Source organism: Dendrobates tinctorius, unplaced genomic scaffold (assembly GCF_039654945.1).
Source record: "Dendrobates tinctorius isolate UK_male_01 unplaced genomic scaffold, ASM3965494v1 ptg000254l, whole genome shotgun sequence".
NCBI lineage: Eukaryota > Metazoa > Chordata > Amphibia > Anura > Dendrobatidae > Dendrobates > Dendrobates tinctorius.
In genome coordinates this window covers 488,825-505,000 of record NW_027361921.1, presented here as the reverse complement: position 1 = coordinate 505,000, position 16,176 = coordinate 488,825, and the positions used below count along the sequence as shown (strand labels likewise).

The following is a 16,176-nucleotide window of genomic DNA, read 5'->3' as shown; positions in this document are numbered from 1 at the left end:
TTTATACATTTAGGAGGCCGTAATGGCACAGCGAACATAAAAAACGTAGAGTAGGACTCCCCATACGAGACTGCCTTGACGTGGCGGGGTAGCTCAAACAATTGATCAATTTTTTGCTAAATGTCTCATTTTTGAATACAGATTGAAACCTGTGTGTTTTCACACTTTATGTATTACGTTCTGACCACAAGCAGCGCTGGCTTCTCCCCCTCTTTTTTCTTGATATGGGTGTAATTCTCAGTATCTGTATTATTCTGTATATACACTGTACATTACCACTGCTCCTGTCCTGTATACTGGGTGTCATTCTCAGTATCTGTATATATACACTGTACAGTACCACTGCTCCTGCCCTGTATACTGGGTGTCATTCTCAGTATCTGTATATATACACTGCACAGTACCACTGCTCCTGCCCTGTATACTGGGTGTCATTCTCAGTATCTGTATTATTCTGTATATATACACTGTACAGTACCACTGCTCCTGCCCTGTAATACTGGGTGTCATTCTCAGTATCTGTATTCTGTATATACACACTGTACAGTACCACTGCTCCTGCCCTGTATACTGGGTGTCATTCTCAGTATCTGTATTATTCTGTATATATACACTGTACAGTACCACTGCTCCTGCCCTGTATACTGGGTGTCATTCTCAGTATCTGTATTATTCTGTATATACACACTGTACAGTACCACTGCTCCTGCCCTGTATACTGGGTGTCATTCTCAGTATCTGTATTATTCTGTATATACACACTGTACATTACCACTGCTCCTGCCCTGTATACTGGGTGTCATTCTCAGTATCTGTATTATTCTGTATATACACACTGTACATTACCACTGCTCCTGCCCTGTATACTGGGTGTCATTCTCAGTATCTGTATTATTCTGTATATACACACTGTACATTACCACTGCTCCTGCCCTGTATACTGGGTGTAATTCTCAGTATCTGTATTATTCTGTGTATATACATTGTACATTACCACTGCTCCTGCCCTGTATACTGGGTGTAATTCTCAGTATCTGTATATATACACTGCACAGTACCACTGCTCCTGCCCTGTATACTGGGTGTAATTCTCAGTATCTGTATATATACACTGCACAGTACCACTGCTCCTGCCCTGTATACTGGGTGTAATTCTCAGTATCTGTATTATTCTGTATATATACATTGTACATTACCACTGCTCCTGCCCTGTATACTGGGTGTAATTCTCAGTATCTGTATATATACACTGCACAGTACCACTGCTCCTGCCCTGTATACTAGGTGTCATTCTCAGTATCTGTATTATTCTGTATATATACACTGTACATTACCACTGCTCCTGCCCTGTATACTGGGTGTAATTCTTAGTATCTGTATTATTCTGTATATACACTGTACAGTACCACTGCTCCTGCCCTGTATACTGGGTGTCATTTTCAGTATCTGTATTCTGTATATATACACTGTACAGTACCACTGCTCCTGCCCTGTATACTGGGTGTAATTCTCAGTATCTGTATTATTCTGTATATATACACTGTACATTACCACTGCTCCTGCCCTGTATACTGGGTGTCACTCAGTATCTGTATTCTGTATATATACACTGTACAGTACCACTGCTCCTGTCCTGTATACTGGGTGTAATTCTCAGTATCTGTATTATTCTGTATATATACACTGTACATTACCACTGCTCCTGTCCTGTATACTGGGTGTCACTCAGTATCTGTATTCTGTATATATACACTGTACAGTACCACTGCTCCTGCCCTGTATACTGGGTGTCATTCTCAGTATCTGTATTCTGTATATATACACTGTACAGTATCACTGCTCCTGCCCTGTATACTGGGTGTAATTCTCAGTATCTGTATTATTCTGTATATATACACACTGTACGGTACCACTGCTCCTGTCCTGTATACTGGGTGTCATTCTCAGTATCTGTATATATACACTGTACAGTACCACTGCTCCTGCCCTGTATACTGGGTGTAATTCTCAGTATCTGTATTCTTCTGTATATACACTGTACAGTACCACTGCTCCTGTATACTGAGTGGCTTTATCTTTTTCTATTCTGCATATTGGGACATGGCACAAGACCACTTATCCTGTCCTATATGCTGGGCATAAGATCTCATTCATGGTACTGTGAGTTATGTACATGTTCTGTGCTTTTCACAGACACAACACAAACCTATTATATTGCCAATAGAAACACCAGCAAAAAATCTTAAATGTCCATGCTATAAGGCGACTCAATATCATACTTCAAACAAGGAGGAACAACGAGTATATGTAGCCAAAAATACAGAGAAAAGTTGTATCTATCAAAAGTTATACTTTAATAAATATATATGGTACAAACATTATGTAATAACAAACATGCATGGGCATATATCATTATCATGTGACTAATTCCATGGGTCAATATAATGACCAGGAAACGCGGGACCCAAAAATATAATAACACATGCACCATTCAAAAAAGGTCACATAGAAGGTTAGAAGTTATTTAAGGACACATGTTGATTAGCGATAAGGAAAGAGTAAATGAATAAAATTAAACAATACTAAGTTCCCTAAAGCATATCAATCACTATACCGCTAGGTGAACATTATATAGTGAGGGTAAATAGACATACCAATACTGTGAATACCTCCCATTGACACCAAATAGTGCCTTTACATGTATATAATCCAGTGCACGGTAAAGGAGGAATTTAATAAAAGATTGGTAAAACAGTTACCCATAGTGGTGTATATGACGTCCCGTCTGGACCTTGGTCATGTACCCCGATGCGCGTTTTGCGTACACAGGATGTCGCTTCCTCAGGGGGCGTGGCCTGGTCTCGGTCGGGTATTTATGACAAATGAATCCGGTCACAGGACTAAAGTGCGAGGTAAAAAGTGCGCAAGCGTGGAACGCGGAAGTGCGCTGCCCATCACATACAAACCTCGGTCTCGGCACACACAAGATGGTCACATGATGGGGCTGGTACCAAGCACCAAATCACGTCACACAATTGCGGCGTCATACCGAGGGTGAAAGCAATGGAGCAGTATCACGGGAAAAATTTAAACAGTGATTGGCATAATGCCAAATTATCACAATATCATAAATAGTGCAATAAAGGATGTGAATAAAGTGATGACATATCTATATTAATTAAATATATAAATGAATGTGCATAATTTATACCTTAATATAACATGTGCATAAATAATGATTTAATGTGACATAATAAAATATGATGACATGTGCATAATGTTATTCATCTCATATGCTCGCTCACAAAAAATGAAACATATATTCAAAACATATTAATCATACATCCAATATATAAAATTGCATATACATGCTCAAGACAATGATAATCAAATGACATAATCAAAAAATATATGCGCAAATGGTATAAGAAAATTTCCACAATATAACAAATTTCATATATTATTAGATAAAATGGAAATCACAAAAATAGGGTCAAGTGCTTATAGAAAAATTTGTTTCCACATTATATTATTACTATAGTATATATTTTATTCTTTATCTTCATAACATCTCTTCCCTTTAAATAGTAATCTCCACTATCTTCTTTTTACTTCTTTCTTCATCTCATATTTCATTTTTCTTATCATCTTCTTCATTGCTCACTAGTAGAATAATATTATCCAAGACATTGCTGAAGCAGATGATACACAAGTCCATCGCACACTAACAACTAGAAAATAAAAACAACCAAGACAAAAATAATTAAAAACCAATGGTATCAGGTAGAGATAATGTCCCACAAACTAGATGGATTATATATGATTTTATAAGGAGGAAAACCCATGAGTCTCATTGAGACCCATAGGAGTCATCGGGTCCAGTGTTGTGATCCACTTGCACTCTCTTTATGCAAGGAGGCGTTGAATATCGCCTCTAATACCACACTGGACACGATCAATCCCCCTCACCGAGAGAAACTTAGGATCACATTTGTGGAACTGCAAAAAATGGTGGGGTAAAGTTTTTAATTGACCTATATCGGTGGCATTTTCAGCCGCCATTATATCACGCACATGTTCGTGTACCTAGACGTCTGGATGTCATTCCAATATACACCTTGGGACTACTGCACCTCGCGTAATATATTACCTGGGTGGTTCCACAGGTAATATGAGAATTTATGGAAAAAGTCTTTTTACCATCCGTAGATGCAAATTCTGCTGTACGACAAATGTTACTGCAAGCTATGCAGTTGCCACATGGAAAGCATCCCCTAGGTAGACCACGTGAATCAAAAATATTTTGTTTTGGCCTTGAAATATAATGGCTTGATACAAGCAAATCTTTAAGAACTCTACTACGTCTAGAGGTCAGGGACGGATATTTAAACCTATTATAGTCTGCGGGGCTGTGCAATCGGCAGTGGAGCTGACTTTGCCATTGACTGTTGCACTGCATAGGCAGCAATAGTATAACAAAGTGAATGTTGCCATCTTGGTCGCTGTCCATGCAGACCCAATGACAAACTCACCCTTACTGTATTGCTCAGCATAATCAGCGACAGATGACAGAAGATGAGCACTTATCATTGAAGACAATATTGAATTACTTGCTCTGCATTGCCCAAAGTGAACTAGATTCCCTACCGCTTTCATTCAGTGCTGAGAGCTGCTTTAATGTTACACTGTTACACTTATTTTTAACCCTAACTAGGTTTAGGGAAAGGGATATGGAAAAGCATTAAAAAAATTTAATAACGTATAACTTTTATTGTTAACATTTTTTGTCTAATTGTGGCAAACAGCAGAAAAAAACAAGGGGATCAAAGGGCAAAAATTTACATTAGTAATTTCCTCCAATTATGATCCATCTGCTTGCGGGGAGGAGGAGTTCAGTACCGGACGGGTCTGTGGAAGGTCGTTCCTTGCATCTCACGCTATGCCACAGGTCAAACCCATGGTTTCTTCCGTATCAGGCTAGGTTCCCACATAGAGTTTTTCACACTGCATATTTTTCCTGCTCCAAAAAGTTACCATCTTACAGTTCCAGCAAAGTGGATGTGATGTCCAGACATATCCTGCCCGCGGTATTTCTTGTACGCAGAGTCAGGCTGGTTTCACATTAGCGGGTTGTTGCGCAGCGCATCATGCGTGTCTATGCATCATACGTACCCATGTTTAACATGGCGTGCGCAGGCACGCGTTCGTATGCATGCATTTTTTCAAGGTGTGTGCCTAGGCGCTCCAGACGCAACCTGTTGCATTTTTGGGGCCACCGAAAGGCGTAAAAAAACCGCTTGCGCACAGAATGCGACAAAATAATGCATTACAGTCTATGGGAACGCAGGCGTGCGCATGGACATGCGTTCGTCTGCGTTTTCATGTGCATGCGTTTGTCGTAAAAATGTGTAGACACTGGTTTTAACCCCTAGAGAACGAATGCGCATAAAAAAACGCATGATGCGGTTTTTACATGCGTTTCTATTGCACACGATGTGCTGCGCAAAAAAACGCTAATGTGAAATTAGCCTAAGCTGACCTGCGGTGCAGGCATCTAATCCACAATGTTCACTTCTCTTGTGGGTGTGCTGTGTTCTGCGTGTGGATTTTCCCCATCGACTATTAGTAGTAAAATACACGTTGGCTTTTTTTTTGTGTTTATGGTACGGAAACAGACTAAAAATTAATGTAATCTGCACGACTGTATCAAAGTGTCATCAATTCAAACACCAGCAATGTCAAAAACTGGCCAAAAAGGTTATTATGCATTTAAAAAAAAAACAAAAACATGCAAGTAACCGAATAGGTGCAATACATCTGCAAAATCAAAAACTCATGGTGTGGGAATGTAGTCCTAGGCCACGTGTGCACATTGAGGATTTGGTCAGTATTTTACCTCAGTATTCGTAAGCCAAAACCACGAGAGGATCAATCAGAGGAAAAGTATAAGGCTGGAGTCACACACAACGAATAAAAAAATTGGTCCGATTTTAACGGTCCGAAATCGCACAAATGTTTCTTGACCAGTGATCCATTTTTGATGCGATTTTTCTTCATTCATCCGATTTTAATCGCATGTAACCATCCGTTACATATATATAAATATATATTATATCTCGGGGGACGAGATCTGAAGCTGCGCATGCGCCGTCCCCGGACCAGAGGCCATATTCCCGGCGTCCATGCTCCCGGAGGCCACGGCAACATGGTGGCGGCCAGCAAGGGAAGTGCGGAGGCCTCCGGGCTGCGAAGAAATGCCGGCGGAGCCACCGCCCCTGCACCGGAGCGCCGCCCGCTGCCACCACCGCACCGCAGAGCCCCGCCCGCTGCCACCAGGTTAGTACCTTGTATTGCGACCATAAGACGCACCCCCCACTTTCGGAAAAATACGGTATATATATAATTCATGCAGTTCTTCATAGCAGAATAGCCACTGTAACATTTGCCGGCTTCTGTAAATTCATTCCCCTACCCGACATGAAATGACACTTGGTTTGCATATAGTTAACCATTTAAAAAAATTGCGGGGACTCCCTGCAGCCTCAGTGACGTCAGCGGAATTCCCCACAATTTTTTACAACAAATTAACCCCTTAAATTAACACCTACAACTCCAAAATTTAACACAAAAACCCTCATCTAATTACTAGTGATAGACATAAAAAAAAAAAAACCTGAAATGGTTATGTCTATCACTAGTAATTAGATGAGGGTTTTTGTGTTAAATTTTGGAGTTGTAGGTGTTAATTTAAGGGGTTAATTCGTTGTAAAAAAATGTGGGGAATTCGGCTGCAGGGAGTCCCCGCAATTTTTTTAAATGGTTAACTATATGTAAACCATGTGTCATTTCATGTCGGGTAGGGGAATGAATTTACAGAAGCCGGCAAATGTTACAGTGGCTATTCTGCTATGAAGAACTGCATGAAATATTATATATATTGTATTATATGTGTCTATTCTTTCCTTTCTTTATTTAACCTGTCAGTGTGATTTTACTGTATTGCTAAATGAATTGCCGGCTTTTTGTAAAGGAAACCGGGTGCGATTTTATCGCAACTCACATATCTGGTCCGTTTGTACTCCGATTTTTTATCGCCCCCATAGACTTGCATTGACGAGTCCGATCCGAAAATCGGTGACAATCGATTGTCTCGGTCCGAGGAAACGTTCAGGGGGAAAAAAAAAAAAAAAAAAAATCGGATGATGGGAGCTGCCCCATAGAATAACATTGGGACGAATGCAATGCGATTTTTTTTTTTTTTTTTTTTTTTTTTTTTACGCATTGCATTCGTCTGATTAAATCGCTAGTGTGACCCCGGCCTAAGGGTATATTTCCACGGTCAGTATTTGCAGCGGCTTGGACGCTGTGTCCAGATGTTACAGCATAGTGGAGGGGATTTTGTGAAATTCCATCTCCACTATGCGTGCAAGGACGCCTCCGGCATCCCTGCGTATACGCACATGCGGTGCGTCTTTCTAGACCGCAGCATGTCTATTTATGAAGTGGAGACACTCAGTCTATGCAAGATAAATAACACTGTACTATGTATAGGATACGGTGATTCTGCAAGTGTTCGATCAATCACATGCAAAATCACCGCCCGTACAGAAGGGGGCGGTGCTTTGGGCGGAGCGGGTGTCCGCTGCGTCCAAAGCGCAGCAATTCCTGAACGTGGACACATACCCTAAGCCAGTGTGCCCACAGTCAGGAAATACAGGTGTGTCTCACAAAATTAGACTATTATCAAAAAGTTAATTTATTTCAGTTCTTCAATACGAAAAGTGAAATTGATATATTACATAGGGTCATTACAGAGTGATCTATTTCACGTGTTTATTTCTGTAAATGTTGATGATTATGGCTTACAGCCAATGAAAACCCAAAAGTCATTATCTCAGTAAATTAGAATACTTTATAATACCAGCTTGAAAAATGATCTTAAAATCCAAACTACTGGCCTACAGAAATACACTCACTGGCCACTTTATTAGGTACACCTGTCCAACTGTGTGTTAAGACTTAATTTCTAATCAGCCAATCACATGGCGGCAACTCAGTGCATTTAGGCATGTAGACATGGTCAAGACAATCTCCTGCAGTTCAAACCGAGCATCAGTATGGGGAAGAAAGGTGATTTGAGTGCCTTTGAACGTGGCATGATTGTTGGTGCCAGAAGGGCTGGTCTGAGAATTTCAGAAACTGCTGATCTACTGGGATTTTCACGCACAACCATCTCTAGGGTTTACAGAGAATGGTCCGAAAAAGAAAAAAAAATCCAGTGAGCGGCAGTTCTGTGGCCGGAAATGCCATGTTGATGCCAGAGGTCAGAGGAGAATGGGCAGACTAGTTCGAGCTGATAGAAAGGCAACAGTGACTCAAATTGCCACCCGTTACAACCAAGGTAGGCAGAAGAGCATCTCTGAACGCACAGTGCGTCGAACTTTGAGGCAGATGGGCTACAGCAGCAGAAGACCACAATGGGTACCACTCCTCTCAGCTAAGAACAGGAAACTGAGGCTAAAATTTGCACAAGCTCATCGAAATTGGACAGTAGAAGATTGGAAAAACGTTGCCTGGTCTGATGAGTCACGATTTCTGCTGCGACATTCGGATGGTAGGGTCAGAATTTGGCGCAAACAACATGAAAGCATGGATCCATCCTGCCTTGTATCAACGGTTCAGGCTGGTGGTGGTGGTGTCATGGTGTGGGGAATTTTTTCTGGGCACTCTTTGGGCCCCTTGGTACCAATTGAGCATCGTTGCAACGCCACAGCCTACCTGAGTATTGTTGCTGACCATGTCCATCCCTTTATGACCACAATGTACCCAACATCTGATGGCTACTTTCAGCAGGATAATGCGCCATGTCATAAAGCTCGAATCATCTCAGATTGGTTTCTTGAACATGACAATGAGTTTACTGTACTCAAATGGCCTCCTCAGTCACCAGATCTCAATCCAATAGAGCATCTTTGGGATGTGGTGGAACGGGAGATTCGCATCAGGGATGTGCAGCCGACAAATCTGCGCCAACTGTGTGATGCCATCATGTCAATATGGTCCAAAATCTCTGAGGAATGCTTCCAGCACCTTGTTGAATCTCTGCCACGAAGAATTGAGGCAGTTCTGAAGGCAAAAGGGGGTCCAACCCGTTACTAGCATGGTGTACCTAATAAAGTGGCCAGTGAGTGTATATGTTCAGTGAATGCACTCAATACTTGGTTGGGGCTCCTTTTGCATCAGTTACTGCATCAATGCAGCATGGCATGGAGGTGATCAGCCTATTGCTTTGATAGCGCAGCCTTCAGGTCATCTGCATTGTTGGGTCTGGTGTTTCATCTTCCTCTTGACAATACCCTATAGATTCTCTATGGAGTTAAGGTCAGATGAGTTTGCTGGCCAATCAAGCACAGTGATACTGTTGTTTGCAGGGCTGTGGAGTCGGTAAGCCACAGTTGCGACTCCGACTCCTGGATTTTATCAGGCTCCGACTCCTTCATAAATGGCCAATTCATAACAACAAATTTACTGTTGTAAAATATTAAACATCGTGCTTATTCAGTTTCTCACCATCATATAAGTAATCAGACCACTTAGAGCAAAAACTACATTTATTAGAATACAATTAGAATATAGCAAATAACTTTTATAAACTTTTCTAAACTGTAAGTAAATATGCAATAAACACTTTTATGCAGTTAATAAGAAGAAATCTATAAATTTGTCCTCAGAAAAAGTATTGCCTCTGTCAGATCCTCCTTCATGGATGCCCTCAAATCTGATCTAATTATTTTGAGAGCAGAGAACAACCTCTCTACACTAACTTGTATTGGTAGCAAAGCAGTAACCACTCGGGCAACATCTCTGAGAATGTCAGGATACAGAGGAATCGCTTGTTGCACTGTTATTTTTGATGAACGGTCACATTTCTCAATTTCTTTTAGTGCACATGAAAAATTCTGCTGAAATGTACTGGCTGTGTTCCTTGATGGGGATGACTCTTCTATGCGGGAACGCTTTGCACGGTCCTTGTGATCCAAATATTTTTCGAAATGAAATTCTTCATCAGTTGATGATGAGGGTGAAGATGTGGCAGGACGACCAAATTCTTCTTGTTCCTCCTGACTGTTCTGCAACCCTTTCATCCTTACTGCTATTTCAAACAGAGCTTCTTTTCCTTTACTTAGCTGTTGATCATCTAGAAGAATCCGATGCATTGGGTCTACATAAACAGCTGCCAAAAGAATGTTATTTTGTAATAGTAGCTCCTCTCTCCGTTTCATTGATGTAGCAATGCCACTTGCAATTAACCCTCCTCTTTGGGACAGGCAAAACATCAGGTTCTTCCACTCCTTTAAGAAAATACCTGGAGTTAAGTCCTCTGCTTGTAATTTTTTAGTCACTGTAAATGGGTGCTCTAGCAATTTTTCCAGCTCAGTCACCTGATTCCACTGACTTTCATTTAGCGTCAGTTGAGGGTTAGCCATGTCTACAAGAAAGGTTTTCAGTTCAACCAAGCGCTGAATCATTAAGTAAGTACTGCCCCATCGTGTGGCTTGATCAATAATTGCCCCTTTTCCAGCACGTCTCTTCAAAATTGAGTCAACTTTAGGGGTTCTGGCAACAGTAGCCAATTTTCTCACCTTGCCAATCAGTGCAGCAGCATGTCCTTCTTGCAGACTGTCTCTTATAGCCAGCTGTAGCGTATGCACAACACAGCGCATGTGATGAATGAAAGAACATATTGACACAGTTTCAACAAGATCATCTAAACTATCATGTTGCTGTTCATCTGAAGCAACTTCAGTTTGCTCCTCAGTTACAATACTGTGTTCCTCTATTTCAAACATTTCTGTGTCTGTGGACCCAGAATGTTCTTCTAGCTGCTGGTCACCATCACTACTCTCATTCATTAGCTTAATAGTACTTATCATATTTGAAGCATTGTCAGTTACGACAGAAAGAACGTGCTCTTTTTTAAGTTCATAGTCTTGCAGAACCTTTTCCACCAAGACCTGGAGAAACTCACTGGTGTGATGAGCTTTGGTGTCTTTTACTGCCAATGTCTTGGTAACTATTTCATTTTTGTCACAAACAAATTGGACATTGATGGCAAAATAGTTCACTCTGTGACGTGTGCAGGCATCCATTTTAAGAAACAGAAAGCGTCCCTTGAGAGTTTTTTTAAGTTCTTCCTTTTGTTTAAAAGCTTCTTCGATTACTAATTTTCTAATACTCTCTCCAGAGAAACACCAAGCTTGCGGGCCATTTCCCCATTCAGACACATAAAAGCTGGTCGTGAAAATAATGAAATAGGCACACTATCCTTTACAACAAGCTCTATGATCTGTTTTTTTAAATGTATCTACTGTCATTGTCACAGTAACTTTGTCACTGACAAAATATCTTGCAACTGATGGCTGCAAAGTTCTCTGCTCCTTTGTTTGGCTGGAAGAGCTGGGCACTGGTTCATTGGTTTGGATGCAGTCTCTCATCCACTGCTTTCAGTACTTCTGGATGAAAGCGCTGTAAATGTCTCTTTAGATTAGAAGCTCTGGTAGGAGCATTTTTATCTTTGCCTGAATATGCACTCATCTTGGCTTCACAGCATTTGTTTTCGTCTGGATCATTTGTCATACACTGACAGACAATGTTTTCTATCTTGAGTGATGGTGAAATGTTCAAATACAGCTGATTTAATGTGATGCTTCTTTGACATTCTCAGGTTTTTAATTCTGCATTCACAATCCAAATGACAATTGTTTTTCCTAAAAACAATTGTACAAAATTATTGCCAGGTCGTACAACTGATATAGTGGTCAGTAATACTGTTATTATTCCTCATGTACTCACAGTTAACTGATGCAAAGTTTGTTGAAAGGATAATACTTCTTACAGTCTTCCTCTTCTGAGTAGCAGGCAGCTGTGAGATGCTTGGAAGACGCACACCTAGTATGATCTAGTCTAGAGGAGGAGCTTTACTACTAAGAATTTGCAACACATTTTCACTTTCAGTTTCATACATTGTAAGTAGGGGGGTTGGGGCAGCATGAAGTTAACCAAGTATAAGATTAGATAAGGGCAGTGGAGAACAGTGACACACAAGAAGTAAGAAATGTCTCTATCTCCAGCAGAACTGCTTATCACTGTTGTTCATAGTTTGATAGAACATATATATTTGAGTAACATTTATGAAATTAATACATTTTTTTTTTTTTAAAGCTGGAGTCGGTACATTTCTACCGACTCCGACTCCAACCAAAACTAACTCCGACTCCACGACTCCGACTCCACAGCCCTGGTTGTTTGTAAACCAGGTGTTGGTACTTTTGGCAGTGTGGACAGGGGCCAAGTCCTGCTGGAGAATTAAATTTCCATCTCCAAAAAGCTTGTTGGCAGAGGGAAGCATGAAGTGCTCTAAAACTTCCCGGTAGACGGCTGTGATGACTTTGGTCTTGATAAAACGCAGTGGATCTACACCAGCAATTGTCATGGCTCCCCAAACCATCACTGATTGTGGAGAAGTCACATTAGACCTCAAGCAGCTTGGATTGTGTGTCTCTTCATTCTTCCTCCAGACTCTGGGACCTTGATTTCCAAATGAAATGCAACATTTACTTTATCTGAAAACAACACCTTGGACCACTGAGTAACAGTCCAGTTCTTTTTCTCCTTGGCCCAGGTAAGATTCTTCTGACGTTATCTATTGGTCATGAGTGGCTTGACACAAGGAATGCAACACTTGTAGCCCATGTCCTGGATATGTCTGTGTGTGGTGACTCGTGAAGCATTTAATCCAGCAGCAGTCCACTCCTTGTGAATCTCTCCCAAATTTTTGAATGGCCTTTTCCTAGCAATCCTTTCAAGGCTGTGGTTCCTTGTGCACCTTTTTCCTTCCACTCAACTTTCCATTAATATGCTTGGATACAGCACTCTGTGAACAGCAGCTTCTTTAGCAATGACCTTTTGTGGGTTAACCTCCTTGTGAAGTGTATCAATGACTGCCTTCTGGACATCTGTCAAGTCAGCAGTCTTCCCCATGATTGTGAAGCCTACTGAAATGGACTAATGGACCTTTTTAATCACTTAGGAATCCTTTGCCGGTGTTTTTGTAATTATTCTAATTTACTGAGATAATGACTTTTGGGTTTTCATTGGCTGTAAGCCATAATCATCAACATTAGCAGAAATAAACATGTGAAATACATCACTTGGTTTGTAATGACTCATATATAGAGTTTCACTTTTTGTATTGAAGAACTGAAATAAATTAACATTCTCATGAGATTCTAATTTAGTGACAAGCACCTGTAGCAGTGCTTTGGATGATTCTTGCAGCATTCAGTCACACAGGTAAATCCGTATGTGTGCCGTGAACTGTGCGGATTTACCGCCTCCGATACAAGGAGTTGTGGACTCACGTCTCCGCTGGAGATAACGGACATGCGGCGGCTTGGAAACCCGCACCATTTCTATAAATCCCATCATGGGCGCACATGCCGCCGGATCAACTGGTGCGACTGCACTGGGGCCCAGAGCCTCCAGGGGGCCCTGCAAGGCAGCTAATGAGTGCAATCAGGCTGGTTTCTCCAGGCTTGAGGCTCCAGGGGCCCCTGGCCAGATTGCCCTCATGTGCAGCGGCGGTCAGGGAGCGATCCAAGCTGCTCCGCTGCCTGCAAGAGAAAATTGCAGGAGCAGAGCTGCAAGGATCCATCCTGCTTCCTGCCCAGAGGCCGCGCTTCTTGTCTCTGACACAGAGACGAGTGCGCCGCTGAATGACGTCATCATTCAGCGGCCGCTGTGCCAGAGCGAGGAAGTAGGAGGCGATACTGCGGACAGGTGAGAGGAGAGAGATGGTGTCTGTGTGTGTGTGTCTGTCTGTGTGTAGGTGGAGCCTGGCCCTGGAGGAGATGGGGACATGAGGAGAAAGCCATAATGCCTGGGGTGATGGGAGAAAGCATTGATGAGAGTGATGGGTAGAAGGCAATGATGGGAGTGATGGGGAGAAGGCATTGATGGGAAGAAGACAATGATGGGGGTGATGGGGAGAAGGCAATGATGGGGGTGATGGGGAGAAGGCAATGATGGGGGTGATGGGGAGAAGGCAATGATGGGAGTGATGGGGAGAAGGCAATGATGGGAGTGATGGGGAGAAGGCAATGATGGGAGTGATGGGGAGAAGGCAATGATGGGAGTGATGGGGAGAAGGCAATGATGGGAGTGATGGGGAGAAAGCAGTGATGGGGTTATGGAGAAGGCAATGATGGGGAGAAAGCAGTGATGGGGTGATGGAGAAGGCAATGATGGGAGTGATGGGGAGAAAGCAGTGATGGGGTGATGGAGAAGGCAATGATGGGGAGAAAGCAGTGATGGGGTGATGGAGAAGGCAATGATGGTAGTGATGAGGAGAAGGCAGTGATGGAGAAGGCAAGAAGGCAGTGATGGGGTGATGGAGAAGGCAATGGTGGGAATGATGGAGAAGGCAATGATGGGAGTGAGGAGGAGAAGGCAATGATGGGAGTGAGGAGGAGAAGGCAATGATGGGAGTGATGGAGAGAAGGCAATGATGGGAGTGATGGAGAGAAGGCAATGATGGGAGTGATGGAGAGAAGGCAATGATGGGATGATGGAACAGGCAATTATGGTAACGATGGGGAGAAGGCAGTGATGGGGTGAAGAAGGCAATGATGGGAGTGATGGAGAAGGCAGTGATGGGAGTGGTGGGGGAGAAAGCAAAGATAGTGGTGGGGGAGAAGAAACTGATGGAGGTGGTGAAGAGTGCAATGATGGGGTAGGGGGAGAGGACAATAATGGGATGTGTGGGGAGGAGGACAATGAGGGGTGTGGGGGATTGGGATGGGAGGAAGGGCGACTTATTATGGCCTTAGGAACAGGGGGAGGTGGAGGAACACATTATCGCTTATTATGTCTAACACAGTCCCTTAGTATATAGTGTACTCACTAATTCTGTTAATTATGCAAATTGTCTCTTCAGAGAGGAAGAGGACTAGAACTCTAGTGCCACCTATTGGAAGTAGCAATCCTAAAAGTCAATGTTGACCCTTTAACAAGCATTGTTACATGACTTAAGAAAAAAGCCAAGCCAGAATCTCAATTTGCAGACACTGTGTTTCGGGGTACTGCCCCTCGTCAGTGCAAAGTGTGAGATCTGGTTTGGCTGTGAGAGAGGCGTCTGACCGATATCCAAGAAGTATCCTAGATCTCACACTTTGCACTGACAAGGGGCAGTACCCCGAAACACAGACAGGACGGTATATAATAAAAAACAGGGCTCTATATAATCCAATATATACTGTATACATGTAGCTTTGACGCCATGAAAGGAAGGGGGCCCAGACACATTTCTTGCACAGGGGCCCTTAGCGGTCAGTGTCCGCCCCTGAATCCCACCCACTATAGAGCGCAGTGCTAGTGGGCTACATATAGCCCCTGCTGGTCCAGATCGTGGGCACGTAGCCGGTATATCACCCACTGCTGAGTGTGAGGGTATGTGCACACGTAGTGAAATCTGCTGCGTTGTACAGTACCTTTATTTTCAATGGAAAAAAAAAACTGCTGTGCACATGCTGTGGAATTTTTCCGCACTGTTTTGCTGCGGTTTACAATCCGCAGCATGTCAATTCTTTAGTGCAGAAACGCTGCGGTTTCACACCTCATCCATTATGCGGTGCAAAACCGCAGAACTTTTGTCCTGCGGATTTACCTGCGGTTTTCTCTCCAAAATAAGCACACCCAAAAAACTCCGTGTGCACATAGCCTGAGTGCTCGCTTCGTGGAGGATGCCCCGGAGAGCGCCCATTATAGTCTATGGCCCCGTCAGTGCATATTCCGTCTTGGGGGGGGTTCGGACATAAGCCCCCCACACAGTCAAGGCCAGGTGCCAGAACACACTGTGAGTGCACCCTCCAAATACTGAGGTAACCTCCCCACATACTGACCATGGCACTGCCGCCTGCTCACGTACACTGGCGGGACCCTGTCCGCCGTCAGTCACCAGCTGCTCCTCTGGGCGGCCGGAGACACAATGTTATCAGTGGGCGCTCAGCAGCCGCCAGATTTCCTGCTCCGAGCAGCCGCATCCTGCTCCGCGCACAGAGGAAGCCGCGGGCCGGCCCCGCAGGTCACCGCTCACAGCAGACACAACTTTCTTCAGAA

General features: G+C 43.0%; 1 protein-coding gene and 1 long non-coding RNA gene across 2 annotated transcripts in view; one reads left to right on the top strand and one right to left on the bottom strand.

The window, feature by feature from the left end:
* CALCRL (calcitonin receptor like receptor) overlaps window positions 1-16,176 on the top strand; it is a 325,809-nt gene that overhangs the window by 170 nt on the left and 309,463 nt on the right. The gene's annotated exons all lie outside the window — the stretch shown is intronic.
* On the bottom strand, window positions 2,331-16,102 carry LOC141067690 (uncharacterized). Its single transcript, XR_012226453.1, has 2 exons — window positions 15,960-16,102; window positions 2,331-3,731 (listed from the first exon to the last, which is right to left on the bottom strand). It is a non-coding gene; the product is annotated as an uncharacterized lncRNA (long non-coding RNA).